Here is a 21,522-nt window from a genome sequence, read left to right as displayed (position 1 = left end):
GCTGTAGCCTTTCCTCGTAAGGAAGGTGCCCCAGCCCCGTAATCATCTTAGTCGCTCTCTTTTGCAGCTTTTCCATTTCCACTATGTCTTTTTTGAGGTGCGGCGACCAGAACTGGACACAATACTCCAGGTGTGGCCTTACCATAGATTTGTACAACGGCATTATAATATTAGCGTCTTGGATGCCAAGGGCCCACTGTATAAGAAGTTGTCATTCCCTCACATCAATGATGGGGGCTGTCCAATTAATTCTCATCTCTGACCCAGGCCAAATCTAAATGGACTCCTGAAGTTTTTGCAGGGTATAGTTGAGCAGGGATGGGCGGGAGCTGTGACATCATCAGCAGGAGTACTTGTCGCAGCCTCTGAAACTTCTTCCAAGGAGAAGAAGTTCAAGCACTAGGTTCATCAGCAGGCAAACTGAGAAATTTGCCTACGGGCATATGTTAATGTCTTTCAAGGGCTACCTTATATTTGTTTGGGATTTTTCAAATCCCGTTTGGAAACGATTGCGACACGTTCCAAGCTGTTTGGGATGAAATGAGCTCGATCTTTTAAGGCTGAAATCCTAATCTTGCTTTCCTGGGAGTAGGCCCCATTGAACACTATGGAGACACATGTAGGATTCTACATGTCACATGTAGTGACACATGTAGGATCCACACCATGGATTGCTTTGGAGACACATGTAGGATTGCACAGCTAGCGGGATCTGAAGGCCTTAGGAGTGGACCTCAACAGGTGGGAAACCCTGGCCTCTGAGCGGCCCACTTGGAGGCAGGCTGTGCAGCATGGCCTCTCCCAGTTTGAAGAGACACTTGGCCAACAGTCTGAGGCTAAGAGGCAAAGAAGGAAGGCCCATAGCCAGGGAGACAGACCAGGGACAGACTGCACCTGCTCCCGGTGCGGAAGGGATTGTCACTCCCAAATCAGCCTTTTCAGCCACACTAGACGCTGTTCCAGGACCACCATTCAGAGCGTGATACCATAGTCTTTCGAGACTGAAGGTTGCCAACAGAGGGAGTAGGCCCCATTGAACACCATGGGACTGATTGCTTCGGAGACACATGTAGGATTGCACAGCTAGCGAAGCAGGAGAAGTTTCAAAGCAGGAATAAGTGAAAGAAAAAATTTCTATGGAAGAAATTAAAAGTTGAGGTTTTTTAAAAATTGTATAGACTTAGTGGGCCTTGGCTAGGGTGTCACAACAAATCCATTGACTTCAAAGTTGACCGGTACACCAATGGTTGCAAGCTATGGGATCCTGATGGGACAAGATGCCTTGTCATAATTACTCTGGCATCTTAATCCTGCTGTTCTGTGGCCTTGCTCCTGCTGTGGATGTATTACTGCGGTGCTAGACATTTTCTGCAGGTCCTCTGAGCCTTATTACAGCTGTGATTGCAGGATGGACACACAGACACACCTGGGCTGATGCCAGGGTTCTTTTCATAGCTCTTCTAGGATTTAAAAAAAAAAATCCATTTCTTTCTTCGTTTTGGGCTGCATTGGCCAGTGAGCATTTTTGCAATCCTCCCAGGAAGGCAGTTCTCCAAGTGCCAAGAGGTGGTCCTTAAATTAAATTTCTATCAAGCGACTAAGCAAATAAGCAATTGGCTTACTTGCTAATAAATCATCCTGTGCTACTAAGAGCCTGGAATCTTTCTTTTGGGGATCTTGGAGATCCCATGCCATCTTGATGTAATAAGAGTCTGCTTTTTTGGCCTGTTTTCTTTCCGTTGTGCGGTGATCTCCCTGCAGTTATTTTGCTTCCCCTTCTCTGGCATTGTGTCAGCTGCTGCTTCCTGGATTCCAAAAGGAAAGGCGAACAGAGCAGGACAGGAAGTGTGAAGGAGAAGAGAGTTCAGTGGGTGGGACCACACCCTTCACATTGCTGTATGCCGGGGTGGGCATTATGGCAGGGGGGCCACTTCATCTCTCTGACACTGTGTTGGGGCTGGGGGGAAAAGAATGAATTTACCCCTGCTAATTGGGTAAGAGGCACTTTTTCAAGTGGGTGCTCCTTTTTTTAGCAGGGGGAGAGTAACTGGCCCACCTCACCCCAGCACTGTCTGTTCTAGTGGCTGTCTGCTGGTATTCATTTGCATCCTTTTAGATTGTGAGCCCTTTTGGGACAGGGAGCCATTTAGTTATTTGATTTTTCTCTGTAAACCGCTCTGTGAACTTTTAGTTGTTAAAGCGGTATATAAATACTGTTAATAATAATAATAATAATAATAATAATAATAATAATAATAATGAATTTATATTTCAAATTTGAATAAATTCACATAAACGAATACATTTGAGATGGAACTTATATGAATGAATGAATGAATGAATGAATGAATTTTACTGAGTTTATTTATACTACACATGAGTACTGTAATACAGGCATGTAGAACCACATGAGAACATTGAACTGCTTGCCACACACTTCTTGCATAGTGAAAACATACAGACCAAGCCAGAAACACATGGATTCATAAGTAGTTCAGAGGCAATGGGGGGGGGGGTTGGGTTTAAATAATGCCCAGGGAAAAGAAGAAACACATGGAGACTATACAAGGCCTTGCTATAGCCCACAGCTCATGACTGGCGGTCATGACTGGCCAGTATGGACTCCAACAGTCTCATGCAGAGACTGATGCAGACAGACCAGAGGCTTATTGGAGTCTGGGGTTCCCTGTGGGCTGGACTGGGGTTCCCCAAGGGCTGCAAATGGCCTGCGGGTCAAGGTTTGCCCACCCCAGCTGTATACAAAAAGATCCAAACACCTGATTTACCCTGTGTAAAGACTGTTTTATTCTGGGGGAAATAAACAACCATTATAATCTGTACGTAAATATGTAGTGGTTTTATGAGTAGGTTCAAACCCAAAGTACAAGGAAGGGGGAGGGAGTGAATTTCGTTGTTGCAAGAGTTACAAATGCAGTGCTGACACCCATGCATTTCATGATTTGTGGGGACTGCAGATGTCGAGCAGGGGGGGCGAGTGTTTTGATTGACATTCTTGCTGGTAGGAGAGATTTCAAGTTTACAGTCAGGTGGAATGAAGGTTGAGGAAGCCACAGCTGGAGGGAGAAGAGAGATTTTGGAGGAGAGGATTCAGAGGGGTTGACAGCCCAAGCCTGTGCACGTCTACTCAGAAGTAAATCCCACTGAGTTCAATGGCGCTTATTCACAGGTAACGTGACTATGATTGCAGCCTATGAATTGATACTATTTTGTCTGTTAACTTAAGAAGGCTATGGCTTGTGTAAAACAGTATTTGTGAGATGTGGAGCCAGTCAGATATTATGTTAAGATGTAAATAGAATTTGTTATTGCTGACAATTAAGACATCAAGTGAATTCTTAGGATATTTTTAAAAGTAAACTTTGTTTTCCCTTATTGAGCCAGTATTTTGTTTAATGTTTAGCTTGGATTTCTGCTGGCTTAACCCATAAATAGAGGTGGGTGTTGTTTTTTTTTTGGTAATAATGAAATAAAAATACATGACACCGCTTTCTGCACTTCTCATTTTTGTAAACAAACTCCCCCAAATCTGCATAAAACCATTCTCGAACACCCCCACATTCATGTGGCTGCATCTGCTGACACTCTACCACCTTTCCCCCCCGACCCGAGTATTTCTCAAACTGTGGGTTGGGACCCACCAATTTCAGGTGGGTCCCCATTCATTTCAATATTTTATTTTTAATATATTAAACTTGATGCTCCCATGGTACGTAACTGCATTTGAGGAAATGTTACACACCTGTACTTTTAACAAGCTACTCTGTATATATATATATTTTTTAACAATAATAATAAATGGAACTTACTCCTGGGTAGGATTGCAGCCTAGGATTGTGAAAATTTTTTCTGCTCAATGATGTCACTTCCGATCATGACATCACATCCGGTGGATCCTGACAGATTCTCATTCTAAAATGTGGGTCCCGGTGCGAAATGTGTGAGAACCACTGCCCCACCTAGTACACTTTTAAAGCAATTGTAATTTATCGTTATAATTTATAAAAACGCGCCCTTGGAATAAACATACTTCAGCACTGCTTTCTGCACTTCTAACTTTGGGAAACACCATAATCCACCAAAAAATAAAACCAATTTCACCCACCTCTACCTATAAATGGAACCCAACCCTTTTGCTCACCCATGTCATTGGCAACATGGGGTTTGTCAGCCCCCCCTCCTGTTTTTCAAGAGATATGGCATCACAACCGGGCACCTCAGCTGAGGTTTTTGTGTGTATCTGACCTGGCAGCCCTATTAGAACAGATCTAAGAATGCTGATCCCAATAGAACTGGTTAAGTTCAACTTTTCTAGGGAGTAAAGACAGATGTCTTGGATGGATCCATATCTCATTTTGTGTGCTGACAGCCTGCTTGGCTATTCTTGCTACATCTGAAGGCTTTTTTCTCTTGCTCTGGACGGCCAGAGGAATAAAGGTCGGGACTCTTCGGATACTCTGTTGGCATCTCTTATCTTTATTTGTCTGGGCAAGCCCTTTGGATTGGAATGAGAGACCTTTGTGGCAAAAACTTTGAACTCTTGAGTTAACAATAAAAACCATTTTACTGGCAGACAAGACAAACTGAGCTGGGGCTTTGTGTCATATAAATTGCCCAGGAATGTGCGCATTTGCTTAATATCTGATCCTGGAGTCCATCATGAGAACAACAAGACATCTTGCAACATAGTAAACAGAAAACAGTTTCTGTGTGTGTGTTAAGCACCAAAAAGACAACCATTACAGCTCCAGGGAGGAGCAGAGATGCAAAGTGTGGCCGTCTTCAGAGATGGCTTCATGAAGGACGAAAAGTGTTTACCTATTCAGAAAACTCCACCATCACTCCGAATTGGCTTCGTTTACTCTCACTCCTAATTGGCTTTGTCTGCCCTCAGTGATGTTGGCACACTGCCAGATCTGACTGATGTAAGTGTCTTCCTCTTATTCACTTAAGGTTCCCAAGTTGTCTGAGGCTCAGAACTAGACTGAGGGCCCAATGCTATCCACCTCTCCAGTGCCGCTGCAGCTGTGCCAATGGGGCCTGCGTTGCATCCTGTGATGGTGGGGCAGTCACAGAGGCCACCTCGAGGTATGGGAACATTTGTTCCCAACAGACCTCAGGGGGTGCATTGTGGCTGCACTGGTGTTGGAAAGTTGGATAGGATCGGGCCCTTATCTCCACTTAGAGGGGTGAATAACCCCCATAGGTCTCTTGTACCCTGTACCAAAACTTTTCTGCATTCTCATATTTAAGCAGTCACAGTGTCCCCTGCCTTTTGGTTGAACAATTGGAACTTCTCGCAGTTCAAGTCTTCAACCCCTGTGTTAGGTTGGGTGGGTGGGGTGTGCGTGAGTGTAAGGTGGTCCTTACCAATTAATGGGTAAGCGTGCGGGCAGCTGGTGGAAATGGTGTCTACCTCTGCCACTGAGTTGCCCTGACCTCAGGGGCTCATTTGCAGACCAGCCCCGACTGTCTCTGATTACAAATTTAATTATTTGGCTTGGAAATCCTCCATGTAACTCAGCTGTTTTCAACCACTGTGCCATGGCACACTGGTGTGTCACGAGTGGCCCACAGGTGTGCCACAGGAATTAGGGGGAATTCGTAGGACCAATGTGGGATGTGAGCCTCCCACTGGCAGCATGGTGTGCCTTGTCAATTGTCAAAAACCTGATGGTGTGCCTTGACAATTTTTGTGCCTTGTCAGTGTGCCATGAGATGAAAAAGGTTGAAAATCGCTGATAAGACCATAAGAACAGCCCTACTGGATCAGGCCATAGGCCCATCTAGTCCAGCTTCCTGTATCTCGCTGTGGCCCACCAAATGCCCCAGGGAGTACACCAGATAACAAGAAGACCTGCAAGGCTTCCTGGGAATTGTAGTTAAGAACATAAGAACAGCCCCACTGGATCAGGCCATAGGCCCATCTAGTCCAGCTTCCTGTATCTCACAGCGGCCCACCAAATGCCCCAGGGAGCACACCAGATAACAAGAGACCTGCAAGGCTTCCTGGGAATTGTAGTTAAGAACATAAGAACAGCCCCACTGGATCAGGCCATAGGCCCATCTAGTCCAGCTTCCTGTATCTCACAGCGGCCCACCAAATGCCCCAGGGAGCACACCAGATAACAAGAGACCTGCAAGGCTTCCTGGGAATTGTAGTTAAGAACATAAGAACAGCCCCACTGGATCAGGCCATAGGCCCATCTAGTCCAGCTTCCTGTATCTCGCTGTGGCCCACCAAATGCCCCTGGGAGCACAAAAGACAACAAGAGACCTGCATCCTGGTGCCCTCCCTTGCATCTGGCATTCTGATATAACCCATGATGTAACTGATCCAAGAAAACATGCCCCTCCGTGATGTCATAAGGTGGCCAGAGGTGTTTGGCTACAAAACACAGTCATGTCCTCCTTGCTCACCACATCCTCACTGTTTGGCTGGGGTCACCCACATGACTCAGCAAGAATAAAAACACCATCATGGGAAGAATAGGGTGCCATGGGAGAAAGGAGCAGGGTGTCTAAACAACAAAAAGAGGCAGACACTCACAATTTAGGGGATTGGGGGGGATATTTCTGCTGCACAAATAGTATTGTGCTTGGCTTGAAAATGAAACCGGGAGAACATTTGGGCATCGCCATGACCAAAACACATTCAGCATTTTTAAAGCAGCCATAAAACTCATCACTGGCGAAAGGGATGCGGAAGCTTCCAGTGTTCTTTAAATTTACTGTAATTGTTTCATGTTCAAAAATGGAAAAAGCAATAAAAGTTGACAACAGTAATAAACTCCTAAGTTTGTTTTAAAGAGTAAAACCTCACAAAATTTGCTCCGGAGCCTGTAAATAGACCCACCAGCTCTGTTGATTCACACTTCTGCTTGGCATGCATTTGCTGTACAACAGCTTAAGATCTGCAGTGTTCGCAATGACTGACAGCGCAATCCTATACTTGCCTTATGCTGCAGCGGCCGCTGTGCCAGCCTGGGGTGGCGCAGTTGTGCCGTAAAGCAGGGTTGTGGCACCCTGCAGGTAGGCTGCACTGGAAGGAAGGCCTGCGCTGTCCCCAGATCCTGAGCTGTGCCCAGTGGACCAGAGCTGCTGTGTGGTGCGGAGGAGGGTGGGGGGTGTTTCTGGGAGGTGGGAAGGTGGAGAGAGGGTGGACCAGGCCCATGAGGCAGGTGGGATCAGGGAAGCTGGCTCATGTCATATCCTATTCCCCTTCCTGTGCCTCCCCCCCCCCCGGGCTTCTTGGACTTCAGCCAGCAATTTTGCTACCCCATTGGGCAGACTGGGAACAAATGTACCCTTAAAATATTTACCATTTATATCATGCTTTTCAATTGCAATGCATTCTGCCTCCAGATAATAGCCCTGTTGTGGAGTATGCCCTCAATCCCATTTTACAGATGAGACACTGAGGCTGAGGAATGGATTTTAGGTAATTAAAAGTTATTTTCTTGTAATCAATTAATGAAACGACTAAACGCAAAACCATTTTTGATGCTTTTATTTTTAGGTTGGGGAGGAATGATGTAAGCAAGCTCTCAGCCCATGTCAATCAAACAAACATCAAAGGCTTTTCCAATGTTCTATCATGATACAGTCTGAATATTCTACTCATAAAATGAAACACGTGTCCACATGTATTTATATCACACACATTTACCAACTGCTATTCATCAGCCACAAGAAAATATTCTCTAAGTGGTTCATTCCCAAAGGCAAAAGTGCTCTCCGATCTAAAAAAGGGTTATTACAACCCCAAAGAACACCAACGAACAGCCACTGCAGGTGGTAAACAGACTTACTCCCCCTCCTGCTAAATATAAGAGTAGCACCCCTTAAAGCAGGGGTGGCCAAACTAACTTAACAGAAGAGCCACATAAGATAAACTTCAGGTGTTTGAGAGCCGCCATATTTAAGTAGCATTTAAATTCTTCGGTATATTTACTCACCATGAACATTAAACATACATTTCAATCCAGTGGACTCGCAGTTTAGACCCGGTAAATGATTATAAAGCTGGAAAAATTTTTAAATTAACTTTTTATATTAATTGTGATGCAAAAAGGAACTCAGTCAACCTGTAGCAGGTGATCAGGGCTAAGCTGCTGGGGGTTCCTAGGTAACTGGGCACTTGCCTGATGGCATCCTGGGTACTACTGCTTTTTCCAGTTTTGGGGTCAGGCTGATCAGGTGTGTGACGAGTGGGGGGCCAGAGCTTGACCTGGCTGCCCCCCAATGCCATTCCAGGGCAGAGGATAGATCTATATAAACATACACACAAAGAACTGGAAACAAAGGAAAAGATATCTCTCTGTATGCCATCTGAGGATATCTGCTCAAATTGGTTCTGGGTCACCAAAGCTTCTGTCCCAATCAGCATTAGTCTTTGAGATGCCACAAGACACTTCTGCTGGGCCCACAGACTCCAGAGCTGTCTCTCTGTAAAATTCCTCTGTGTAACACGATGCTCAACCCTGGGGCCGGCCCCAGACCTCCCCAGACCTGAGGAGGTGTGCCAAATGCTGCCCCTCCCTGGTGATGTGCCAGTGTCGGCTTCTCCCACTTTGTGGCTTGGAAAAGAGAATGGGAGATGAAGTGGAAGGAGAATGGTAGGTTCCAGTTCTCCAATCCTTCTCACTTCCATCCTCCTTTCCCTTTCCCAACACCACTACCCCCCACCATAATACTACTATTTAAGTCTAGAGCTGAAGAATAACAAATATTTATTCCCTTTCCTACACTTTTGACAAAAATCACTGATTTGCTAGTATTAACCCTAAGTCGCCACTCCATCCCTTCTCCCAATCAGGTATATTTAATTATAAAGTAAATAAAATATAAGAACATCAGAAGAGCCAAGCCAAAGGCCCATGGAGTCCAGCTTCCTGTATCTCACTCCACCAGACTCCTCAGGAAGCACACAAGACAACAAGATCTCTATCCCGGTGCCACTCCTTTACACCTGGTAGCCTGAGGTAGCTTACTCCTAAAACCAGATAGTTGCACACACCCATCCCGGTTTGTAACCTGTGATTGACTTTTCTTCTAGAAATGTGTCCAGTTCCTTTTTCAAGGCATCTAGGCCAGGCGCCACCACGATATCCTGTGACCAGGAGTTCCACAGAGTAATTACACGCTGGGTAAAGAAACATTTTCTTTTCAACACAAATTTAAATTTTACAATTGAATTTAATTGAACAAGCATTGGTGATGCTGAATTCTTAAGAGCCAGCAAAAGGCAATGGCCCTGATCCTGGAATCACTGTATTGATCCTAGAATCACCTCCTGGGCACCCTCTAGGACTCAGTGCTCCCCCTCATCTCCAACCCACCAAACTGGTGCCAACCATTGTCTAAAGCATTGATTTTCAATCTTTTTTGTCTCATGGCACACTGATTAGGTACTAAAATGTTCAAGGCTACACCATCAGGTTTTTGACAAGGCACCCCATGCTGTTGGGGGGGGGGCTCACATCCCCCAATGGCCCTATTAATAAATGACCCTCCTGTGGCAAACCTGTGGACCATTTGTGGCACACCAGTGTGCCATGGCACAGTGGTTGAAAATGGCTGGTCTAAAGCCATCCTCCAATTTGGGTTGAAATTCCTTGCCAAACATGGATCTCCCTCTCTCCCTGCGCAACCCCCTCCCCAAGACTGACCAACCCACATATGCAGATAACACGGGTGTGCAAGGTCGCATTCAGACATGAACTGGGGCACAAACACCCCCAGATTTCAGGGGAGGGGCGGTGGGAGAGCAAGACTAAAATCCACCAAAAGCTCTGGTGACTCCAACTCTCCAAGACCCAACTCGTGTGTGGCTGGGGCACACAAGCACAGAGGATGTGTGGCACGGGTAGGGTGCACATGCGAATGGGGGTGGGCGCATGTTGCAGGCATGATGGGGGGGGAGGCTGCACCTCTCCACATGGGCATGCACTCATCTGTGCACTGCTTTGCAGAAGCCAAATACATACGCAAGCAAGCAAGCTCTCACCGCGTTGCAAAGAGTCACTGGTGGCATTGCAAACACGTGGTGCAGCCGCGGAGAGTGTGTGGCGCTGGGGTGCACGTGTCGCGGGCATGACGGGGGGAGGTTACACCCCTGCACTGCCTTGCAGAAGTCACATCCACAAAGAAGCTGCCACCGCGTTGCAAAGATAAAGGGGGCACCAGTGGCCTTGCAAACACGCGGTGCAGCCGCGGAGAGGGTATGCACGTGTGAATGGGGACGGATGCGTGTTGCGGGCATGGCGGGGGGTGGAGCCTGCACCTCTGCACGTGGGCACCCACTTTTGCCCTCCCTTGCAGAGGCCAAGTCCACAAAGAAGGTGCCAAGAGAAAAGAGGCACCGGGGGCATTGCAAGCACGCGGCGCAGCGGGGGGGTGCACGTGTGAATGGGGGGGACAGATGCGTGTCGCGGGCATGGTGAGAGGGGGGGGGAAGGTGCACCCGCTTTGCAGAGGCCAAGTCCACAAAGAAGGTGCCAGCGCGCTGCAAAGAGAAAAGAGGCACTGGGGGCATTGCAAGCACGCGGCGCAGCGGCGGAGGGGGTGTGGCGCGGGGGTGCACGTGTGAATGGGGGGCAGATGCGTGTCGCGGGGAAGGCTGCAGCCCTGCACCGCCTTGCAGCAGCCGGGCGCAGCGGGAAGGTGCCCAAGGCTGCCCTTGCAGGGGCGCGGCGTGCCACGCAGCGGGGGTGGGCGGGGGGTCTGCCCGGGCGCGCGCGCCCTGCGGCGGCGGCCTGTGGGCACCTATTCAAATGTGGGTCAGGGGTGAAGCGGCTCCTCACGTCACCAGCTGGCAAGATGGCGCTGGGAGGAGGAGGAGGAAGGCTGTGATGAGCAGGGACGGGCTGCCCTAGAGCGGGAGGGGGCGGCAGCCCCGGCCCGCCCGGCCCGGCCATGCCCCGCAGCTGCAGCAGGTAAGCGCGCCCGGCCGGGCAGCGGGCAGGGCGGAGGGGGGCGTGCCGTCCCTGCCAGGCTTCCCCGGCCGCGCAGGCAGACCAGCCCCTCCTCCCAGGCCCCCCACCCACTCGCCCCCCAGCCCGGGCGTCCCCTGCAAGCCCAGGCTGGGAGAGCGCACAAAGGAGGGCGTGGGGAGGGGGCAGTCTTCCTAGCGGCGCCCCCGCCCCCCAGTGTGCAAGCACAGCCCTCCAGGCTGCCCCCCCAAGAAGCACAGACCCCCCCCAGGCTGTGTTCCCCAAGAAGCACAACCCGCCACGTTGTGGTCCCTCAAGAAGCACAGCCTCCCAGGTTACTGCTCCTCCAGGCTGGCCCCCCCCAAGAAGCAGAACCTCTCCAGGCTGTGCGCCCCCAAGAAGCACAGGCCCCCCAGGTTGGCCCCCCCCAAGAAGCACAACCCCTCCAGGCTGTGCGCCCCCAGAAGCACAGCCCCCCAGGTTGTTACTCCCCAAGAAGCACAGCCCCCTTAGGTTGTGGCCCCCCCAAAGAAGCACAGCCCCCCATTTTGTCCCCCCCCCCAAGAAGCACAGCCCCCACATGGACTAATGTGTTGTTTGGCTTGGCTAACCTTGGGGGAGGTTTGCAGACCCCACCTGGTGTGGGTGTTTGGCAAACTTTGGTTCCCCATTTTTTTTGCATTGCCCTATTGCTGAGCCTGGCGGGAGGAGGGGCGGGGTGGTGGGAGGAGGAGGAGGGGTGGGGGTAGGAGTGGGGGGGCATCAGGGAAGAGCTGCAGCTGCTGCGCCTTGGAGGAGAAGCCCTGCAAGCAGGGAGGTGGGGGGGCTCGGCTGCCAGGGCTCTCCAACCCCCTCCCAGTCCTGCTGCAGCTAAGTAATGATTGGGAGAGGGGAAAGGGTGTGTGTGTGTGTATGGGTGTGTGGGGAGGGGGTGCGCCTGGGTGCGCGCGCATGTGGAGAGGGAGGTGGGGAGGGGGGCTTGCGCCTGGCTTCTTGCATGCTGGCAGGAGAGCAAGCCAGCTCAGTCTCTCCTCCTCCTCCTCCTGGAAGCAAGGCGTGGGGTGTGTGGGGGGCACTGGAGTCCCCCCAGGATGGCATGGCTGCTCTTCTTGGACCCCCATCCTTTCTCCTCAGCCAGGCGATCGCTGGAGCCCCCCATCTATGGCGACTGAAAGGTGACCCAACCCCACCACCTCCTTGCCCAGGCGCGCCATCCCTCTTTCTCTTAAAGCCGCATTGAACTTTTGCCCCATCTCCCCCCTGCCTTCTTCCTGGCCCCCTCCCCTCCTTTCCAAACCCCCCTTCCCAACCTTTTCAAATCTCCATTGAGAACCCTGGCTCTGTGGGGCGTGCAGATCTGGGGCTTTTGTTACTGCAAAGGGGGCTGGAGAGAGCCAGAGGAGAGGTTTCCTAGGCTAAGCAGGGAAGGGGGTCCCCCTAGCCACCCTCCATCTGCCTTCCTGCGCCCCAGACTTCCCTGGTGTCTTCGGAGCTTGGAAAAAGTCCTTTTTGGACCCTTTACCCAGCTGGAGTACTTTAAAAAAAGAAATAAGTCAATTTCAGCCTGCCTTGAAATTCTGTGCTGTGCTTGGATATGGGTAGGGGGAGGGCTTTTCCTCTTTAAATTGAATTCCATTTCTCTTTCCCCCTCTGCTTGCAGATTCTCCAAATCAGGAAAACCAGCCAGGGAAGAGACTTGAAAAACAACAGCAACACAAAATCCAAACTTTCCATTTAAAAACAGACACACACATGCGCAAACACACAACAGTTCGCCTGTCCATAGGTCCATGTTTATGGCGAAAGCCTTTTTAGTTAGCCCCTGGCTTTTTCAGTGACTTGGGAAGCTTTCCTAATGAAGGAAAGTGGTTTTTTTCTTGCATGAGAAAGCCCCTGCGGGTCTCTAAGGAGATGGACAGTATTTACCAATCAACAAGGCAGCGGAAAAAGCCCCATTTTTGGGGAGGTAGTTTGTGGGCTCCCTTGGGGGAACCCCTGGTGCACGGTGTGGGATTGAGATGTCGAGAAGGGTGACGGAAGAGATCAGAAGTGAACCCCTTTGAGCATTTCGTCCAGGTAGACTGGGCACACCAGGAAGGGGGCGGGGGTGCCTCTTCCCTCCTACCCTCCTCCCAGGGGCTGTGCATGCTTCTCCTTTATCTGTCTTGCCAGCTGGCTTCTTCTTGTTGAGTCATTTTAACCGAGGGGGGTGGTTGTTTGAGATGTCGCTTTCCAAAAAGTCCTCTTTCACATCTTAAAATTTGTCCAGAGTCCACAAAACAAAACAGATGATAATGAAAAGATAATGATTTTCTGGAATTGATAATGAGAGAACAGTACCATGTCTGAGTTTGGGGAGAGTATTTTTTTTTTATTTTGTTCCCCTCCAGAATGTCTAAAAATCTGGGTGCTGATAGAGGGTGCAGATGGTGATGCTGCTTTGGGGCACAGGATTGGGGCAGGGAGAGAGCAGGGAACCCTTATTTTGATGATGATGAATAATTACTTTTTAGGCAAAATATAGATTTGTCACCAAGTCCACACTATGGTTGTAGTGGAGAAACCTACATGCATGTTTGCAAGTGACTTTCAGAAAAGTGGGGCAGGGGGCGAGGAAGAGGAGGGGACAACCAGTGTTGTTCTGGACAACAAGGCAGAAAAGCTGTTTCGAATGAGAACCATAAAAGGCCTTGGGGCGGGATCACGCTTTTGTGACTGTGTGCTGCTGGTGACATCCAAGGGGGAACAAAAAATTGAGTTATTTCCACAACTTGTCAGTCTTGTCTTCTGAGCCTTTTCGTTAGCTAGCTATCTAATCCCGAAAGCATGTCTAGCGATTAATTGTGGTAGTGCCGAATATTTTAGATTGAGCTACTTGCTAGAACTTTGGAGATCAAAAGTGTATTTCAACAGGCTTCTGTTGTTGGAAAGTCTAGCTGCATGGGTGCAAACATTGACAGTTTCAGTGGGGTGTGCGCGTAGGTGTTAAGTGGGTGCAGGATCGGGTCCTCTTTCTGTTTCTTTTCTATCTTTTTTTTTTTTTTTTTAAGCTCTGGTAGCTGGCCACCTGCCTCTGTCACATAATTTCAGCAACTGGGGATCAAAAATAAATTTGAGAATTAAACCCTCTAGGTTTTACGTTTATTCTTTCTGGAGTGCGCAGATCTTGGCTCTGTTGGAATATTTAAAAATGTGTTACACATGCAGGGAATGCTTGGTGTGTGAAGGTGTGAGTATAAGCACTCATTCCTTTAGAGAGTTATCTTTTCTTTTAGATCTTTTGGAAAGCAGTGGGTGTGTGCTCCCAATTTCAGAGAAATTTACATGCCAATTTAAGAAGGGCTTCCAGTACGTTTGGCCTTGTGCGCTTCAAAGCAGTGGTTTTCCCTAGTGGGTCTTCAGGCTGGAGGGGGAGTTGTGGTGGTGTCTGTGTACGTCATCCAAAAATGGGGATGCACCCACTTTTTTTAAACAGTGGGAGCCGCCTTGGGAACGATTGTCTAAGGCTCTAGATTTTGTGCTGGGAGGGTGCATCTCGGATGTCAAGGTGTCAGTGCAAACTCAGTTAGTCCTTATTTTAATCTCTGGGAAGTGTGATCCTATGTGTGTCTACTCATCAGTGAATCCCACCAAGTTTAAGGAGACTTAGTTCCAGGTAAGTGGGTATGCACTTAAAGTATAAATGATGTTGTGCCATGGCAATTATGCTAGTTCTTGTTGATGCTGCTGCTGCTGCTGGTTGTCAAGAAGGGCATTTTAAAGGTGCCCATATGGGGGGAGAAGCAATTGCAGGCCAGCTGTGGACTGTGTAGCAGAAGAGAATATGGGCCTGGAGGAGGCCTCTGTCCTGCGTGGTTGGCTCTTTGCTGTTTGGTTGTTTGGAAATCTGAATGGTTTTGTCCCTGACCATAGCTCTTACTGGTCCAGATTTCTCCTAAAATGCTGATGAGACTTTGAAAGAGATTGAATGCCAGCAAGGCGAAGCTTTCTGGGGAGTTTGTGGGCAAGACCCCTTCCTTGAAACATAGATTGCCTGTATCTTGTGAACAGAGCAGAGGATGGAGTAAAAACCTGCATGTTCTTTTGCTCTGTTACTTGGTGCCGAATTGTGCTTTAGAGTGGATGAATACAGAGTGTGGGGTTTTGGAGTGAGTTTTATTTTGTTTTGAAAAGCTGTAATTTCCCATTTTTGCCGGTGAATGGTTCCTGGGAAACTGCTGATTGCTTCGCACCCCCCCACCTCTCCGCCTTCCCGAAAAGCAGTCCGCCTTGCAAAAAAAACGAGAGGAAGTTTTTAAAACCAAATCAAAGCAAAACTTTCACTCCTGGAGGTTTGCAGCTTGTCTCTGCTCCTCTGAATTATCATCCTAATGGGAACCACCCCGACTTCTTTTAGATGTCTCTGAGTCCTGCCTTAGTGACAACTCAGAAGTCCTTGCCTCTGTGTGTGAGAGAGAGGGAGAGAGTGAGCCGCGCATGTTGGTTTCAACCCAGCAGCAGATGTTGTCTTGGACAGCGGGGGGGGGGGGCGGGTTGGGGGGGGAACGAATTGCATTTGCGATTCAACCATTATGTGGGCTGTGACAGTCTAAGCTCATTGGGGTCTGAAGGAGTGGGGGAAGGGCTGGGGGAGGGGGTTGCATTTCAGCATTGCTGGACATGCCTGCCCTGTTGGGCTGCTTGGAAAAAAATTAATAGAGCTCAGCTGTTGAGTTGCTGAGAACACAAGCCCGGCGACAGGCTGGAGAATTAAGAAAATACTGAAACCTTGGCTGAAAGAGGACTGTCAATTACCACGAAGGGCAGTTCTGAGAGTTTCTGTCTCCACCATGGCACGGTGGAGCCAGTGTGTTGTAATTGAAAGACACAGACTGAAAGGAATTGCACTGGGGCAAGATGCTGCCAAGTTGGTCCCACACCTGCGTACCTGGGGACGGAGCCATGGGATGGCGTCTTGATGCATCTGCTTTTTTGTGATTCTTGTTTGCATTGAGTCCCGGGTTTATATATCTGGAGTTCTTGCAGCATAGACCGATGCACCACTGGCTCTAAATTCATGATGATTCTATTAATCAATCAATTAATGTGGGGGCAGTTGCGGCGGGATCTGGACCTGGTCTCCCAACGAGCTTTCTTGGGGTACAGCCTTTCTTCTTGTAGTCAGTAGCCTACAAACCCATGAGAAAGCCACTACCTTTCTAAGGTGGTTAGAGTGGCTTCTACTTTCTAGTTTCAGAGACACTTTTCTGGAATTCGGTCTGTTGGGCGCTAGGTACTTCATGTGACAACACTGTAGTGACTCTGGGAACGCAACTAAACATCGTGGATTCTGTGCATCTAACTTTCAGGGCGTCTGCGTAGGTGGCTATGTGAACTTGTGGTCTCTCTTGTCTGGCGTTGTCAGCTGGTCTTTCTCAGCTCTGGCAGGATTTGAACCTGGGACCTGTCTCTACAAATCAGAGGCACTAATGCTCAGCTATGCGCCCCTCCACATGTATTTTCCCATTTAAAGTGGTCCCGTTGAACTGTGATTGCTGGTGAAAAGTTCTGGCTTTATTTAGGCCTTGTAGTGCTGGGTTTGTCCCCAAGTCAGGAGCACATAGGGGCACCTTAGCCACACCCCATGCTCTCCCTATGGTCAACATTTATTTTTCCTGAAGAAGTGAGCGCTAAACCCAGAGACTTTTTCTCCCCGTATTCGGGAACCCTGGCTGTTGTCCAGCCTTTTCAGAATTAGTCATGTCTTGATCGCGATTCCTGGAGAGAAAGAGGCTTCGTCTTTAGCCTCTGGCAAGAATGAGGGGAGCTCAGCCCCAGCCTTGGATCTTAAAAGCGAAACGGTTCTGATTTTTAAAACATGCATCCGCTGGAACAGCAGCGCACGACAAATTCCGGTGCGGCGATGCTTGTACCTGCGGTGACAGGTGGGAGAAATTGCCCGTGCCTCTTCGTCTGAGTTTGGACGGGGGCCCAGCCTTGGCTCCGAACTGCAGTCTGGGATTAATCTCCACATAGTGTTTTTCTTTCAATATATCAGATTTCTCATTTTGTTAATAAGCGATGCCGAGCTGAGCGCTTGCAGTCAGCTGTTCGGGGCAGGGGGGGAAGGCAGCAGCCGTCAGGCCTCTGCATTATTGAAATGACAGCCCTGCTGCAGAGCCCGTATTGTTCGATCCAAGGCTGGGTGTTACTTGTATTGGGAGGTCTTGGATAAGGAATTGTTGGAAATGTATTGTTTGTAGTGTGTATGTGTGTGCAGTGCAGGGGAAGAGGGCACTCCCTTTGGCCAAAAGAGCCAAGTATCTTAAAATCCAGCACTGGAAAGAATTCCTGGGCATTAGACCACGAACAAACGTTTTCATTCTTGTACCTAGGAATTTGCAAGGTAGGGAAGGATATGAACACCTTTCTGCCAAGGCAGCACCTTAAGACAAAGGTGTATTTTTCCTTCCGTTCTGCTATTGTTGTGCGAAGTCAGTCTGATCTTCTTGAACACTTAAAAGAAACTTTTTATACACCTTTTAATAAATATGCAATAGATACTGATTTTTTTAAAGAGGTGGCATGGCATGCCGGCTAAAGACCGTAGCCTTGAATCTAAGGCTTCATTGCACCTGTGGCTTCTCTCTTTTGGCCTCAGTCTTCCCCATCTGCAAGTATGGGGATAATAACACCCACTTACTTTGCAGGGTTGTTGCATTGTTTTGACGTAGCATTCATAGAAAGCACTGCACAGATCTCTGCCCTGTTTATAAAATTGCACTCTTTAGAAATTACTACTAAGAATTATTAAGAATATACCACTTTTCAACAGTTCACAAAGCAGTTTATATAGTAAAATAAATCAATAACTAAATTTAACTTAGTAGATCTTTGCCCCCCAGTATGTGTTAAATGCAAAGTTAGTATTTTTTTTAAGCACTTGGTGAGTATTTGAAACACTTTGTGAAGCTCGGCGATAAAGGGAAAAAATGTATGCTTGGGTAAGGCTTAGTCTCATGTTATAAACTGAGTAGTAGGCTGTGTCTGGGGTGGGAGGAGGTGGGGCCAAGGCTGTGAGGACCGTGGTCTTGCTTAATTCTACCTAGTGAGTTCTTGGGAAGTCTGTGGTTCAGACCTTTCGCCATCTTGCTACATGAGCAAGATGCATGTGCGTTGCATGGACGTTGCATGAGCTTGCTTGAAACTCCTCTTTGGTTGCCTGATGCCTGCACTCTTGCTCCCTCCCCAGTCAACAACTCTGCATCCTGCGTCTTCCTTTTCAGCAGTCCCACAAAGCGTGCAACCCTTGAGTTGTCGGAAAAAGTGTGGTCAATAAGGCATGCCAGTCTCCCCCCCCCCCACCAGGCTCCCATTTTGAGATGAACTGGATCATATTCCCTCCACCTGGATCTCAATACATCATGTGAGCAAAATATAATGTGTGTCTTTGACATGTACCAGATAGAAGGGTGAACATCACTGTTGCAGGTTAGGGATGTACGTATAGGTATGCATTGTTTAATAATGGGGGAGATGGTCTGCAAATTGCGTCGTTTAGGTGCATTATAGTTGTGTGAATAGTAATTTGTTTGCTGAATGTGATAGTTTTGGTGGCTGGGTAGCACCCCAGAGTGCATTGCAGCAGCTGGGTATCACTCTGAATGCTTTGTGGTGCCACCGTCAGAGCCTGTCATCGCACCAAAGATCGGGTTGTGGCCCACAGTTTGGGAACTGCAGCTCCATTACGGGACCGCTGTCGTATATGCAGTTGATCGTTGACTGACATGTCATTAGGCAGCACATACCTGAGTACAATTGCTTTGGGAACGCCAGTGGCATGATCAGTTTTCTGTGGTGGTGGGGATAATCATAATAATGTATGCCTTAGTAATAATATCCCAAAGGACTCTGGAGGCCGAAGGGTTGGTTTGGAAGATGCGTCAAATTGACCCCACCCGGTGCGCTGTTCAGACTGTGAGCTCGACTCTCTCCCTCCTGGTGCCCTATTCCCTTTCATATAACTGCATAGCAGGGGGGCTCATCTGAATCACTCTGCGCATAGTGTATACATGTCATGCGTGGAACACGGTAAGCTGGCTGTTTGTGTTTATATGAAAAGGAACAGCACACCAGTAAGGAAAGCAGCAGGACATTGTGATCTGGGTGATCGCAGCTCTCCCCATCTCACTTGATAAAAATGCGCCTTTTAAATAGTGGTTCCCTTACATGTAGCAGGAGAACAGTTGTCCAATTCACTGGGGTCTAACCATCCCTCCCAGTTGCCATTTCAAATCTCTGCCCTCTGTCTTCTGTCTTTTTTTAATTATTATTATTATCCAAGACCCTTTGGAACAGGAAATCATTTGTTCACTTCTTTTGCCATGTTAAATGGCTTGGTGAATGTTTTTGTCCCAGTTGAAGAGTGGGGTATGAATATTCCAAATCGGGTACCCAAGATCCGCAAGGATGTTTGATTCGCATTCGGTCAGCAATAAGTCATCGTTCTGCACCCAGCTCCAGAGTGGACTTCCAAGCTTCCAGTGTAGGGGAAAAAGAAAGACAAGATTAGGTAGAGCTGGACTCTGTAAAGGAGCACCTGAAACCCCTGCTAGTTCAGGTTTGGCTCTTCTAGGGTCCCGCTTCTAGGGTCTTCTTGAAACTCGCTGAAACTTGGGAGGCTCCATCATCATCGCATGGACTGAAGGTGGATTTGTTTGTTTAAGAAGCTTCTATGAATTTATGGTTTTTTATGGCTGTTGCTTCTGTGAACTGTATTGATTTTGCACTGAGTTTTATGGTATTTATTGCCCACTGTCCTGGGAGTCTCATACTGAAGGTTGGGCCTATACATTTAGTGAATGACTGAATGCATGAGCTTAAGGAGTCGATTTCATGTAACTCAATCTTGCCATCGCTGATTGGTGATACTTGCCAGGGTTTCAGATGAGAAGGTCTTTTCCAGCCCAACCTCAAGTCACTGGGTATTGAACCGAGGGCTTCCTGCACATAGTGCATATATTCTGTCACTGAACTATGGCCCTATTCCCAAACGGATGTCATTCTGCAGCTACATTTTAAAGTGACCCAGACTGGAGTTGGAGACATTTGATGTTCTCCAATTTGATGGAGACATTTGATGTTCTCCAAGCACCATCATAGAAGAAAGGTAGGACATCAATGTCAACACATAAATAAAGCTGCCAAAATTTGTTTATTTATTGAGCTCTATCAATGTACGTGGTACTTGGCACAGATTGAGAAGAAGTGTCCCTGCTCCAAAAGGCTCACAATCTAGAGCAGTGGTTTTTCAACCGGTGTGCCACGACACATTGGTGTGCTGCCAAAGGTCTGTAGGTGTGCCATGGGAATTTGAAGTAGAACAATTGAAAATAGCTAAAAAACTCTTCCTTAGGGCAGCTATCTGTAGTGTGCCTTGAACATTGAACATTGCTGATAGAGACCCAAAGGAAGCTGCAGAAGAAGGAGAGGAGCTAGAGGCAGTAGTCATCTTTGGAATAAGTTCTGTGTCTTCAATCAGTTGTGCACAATTCCTTGCCAGTTTGTTTTAGCAGTCAGGGTGTTGAGTGGATTTATCGAACCCCTTCACAGCAAGGAACTCCGCATGCTAAACTTCCTCGCCCTGCAGTGTAGTGTTCAGAGGAAGAGACTTATTTTCTACTCCTGCTTGTAGAAATGTCCCCAGGCATCTGCCCCTCTTCTGAACTGCAGCTAGGAGTGTCATATTTGTGTGTGTGTGTATTTTCCCCTTTTGGATTATGTGGTTTGGTTCCAGCACCCAGCGTGACTCAACAGCTTCAGACATTCTTGGAAATGCACTTCCGTTTGCTCTAGGTCAAAATTATATTGGCAACAGATCCAAGCTCTGTGCAGATGCAACAGATGCCAGTCTGTTTTGAGGGAACTCCCCCAGATGAGTGGTCTGGTGTGTGCCACATGGCCCATCTCTATGGCCCTCTTAAGGCAGTGACACGTGCGTTCGAAAGGGACTGAGGTTGTACTTGTGACTATAAAAGCACAGTCGTCAGATTGTTCCGTTTTCAGTCTCTTGCCAAATTGTGCCGCTTCTCTCTTCACCACATTTGCAAGAGTTCAATCTCTCTTCTCTGCCCCCTTTGCAAAAACTCTTCAGATCACGTCCTGGTTGTCTCCTGACTTGACCACACTGGAGCTTCCTCCTTGCTGATCTTCTCTTGGGTCATCTCAGTTCCTTTCCTCCATCCAACACTTTCTTGCCAAAATTATTATTATTATGAAGAGTATTTATATACCGATTTTCAACAGCAATAGTCAGCAAAGCAGTTTACATAATAAAATAAATTGAATATTTCCCTGTTCCCAGAGGGCTCACAATCTTAAAAAAAAAGATGGTTCATCTTGCATGCCACACCCCTGTTAAATTCCTTTACCGTCTGCTCCCGGATCTCCAGTACAAACTTCTGTCCTTACCATCAAAGTTCTCCATGGATTTGACTCTCCTTGTCTCTCAGCTCATTCATTCATTCATTCATTCATTCATAGTATTTATATGCAATTTTTCAACAAAATAGTTGAAATAATTATATGGCTC

At 48.0% G+C, this 21,522-nt stretch overlaps 1 protein-coding gene across 3 annotated transcripts in view; it reads left to right on the top strand.

The window, feature by feature from the left end:
* Positions 1-10,860: 10,860 nt before the first annotated feature.
* HIC2 (HIC ZBTB transcriptional repressor 2) overlaps positions 10,861-21,522 on the top strand; it is an 81,451-nt gene continuing 70,789 nt past the window's right edge. The window contains exon 1 of one of the 3 annotated variants that reach the window (XM_066609866.1): positions 10,861-10,955. The gene's annotated coding sequence lies outside the window, so the exon portion shown is untranslated. Of the gene's footprint in view, positions 10,956-12,003; positions 12,128-14,556; positions 14,608-21,522 lie in introns of those variants that run through there. The other 2 variants (XM_066609867.1, XM_066609868.1) reach the window with 2 other exon arrangements.

Source organism: Tiliqua scincoides, chromosome 14 (assembly GCF_035046505.1).
Source record: "Tiliqua scincoides isolate rTilSci1 chromosome 14, rTilSci1.hap2, whole genome shotgun sequence".
In the NCBI taxonomy this organism is placed as follows: Eukaryota; Metazoa; Chordata; class Lepidosauria; order Squamata; family Scincidae; genus Tiliqua; species Tiliqua scincoides.
This window is presented reverse-complemented; position numbering and strand designations above follow the sequence as displayed.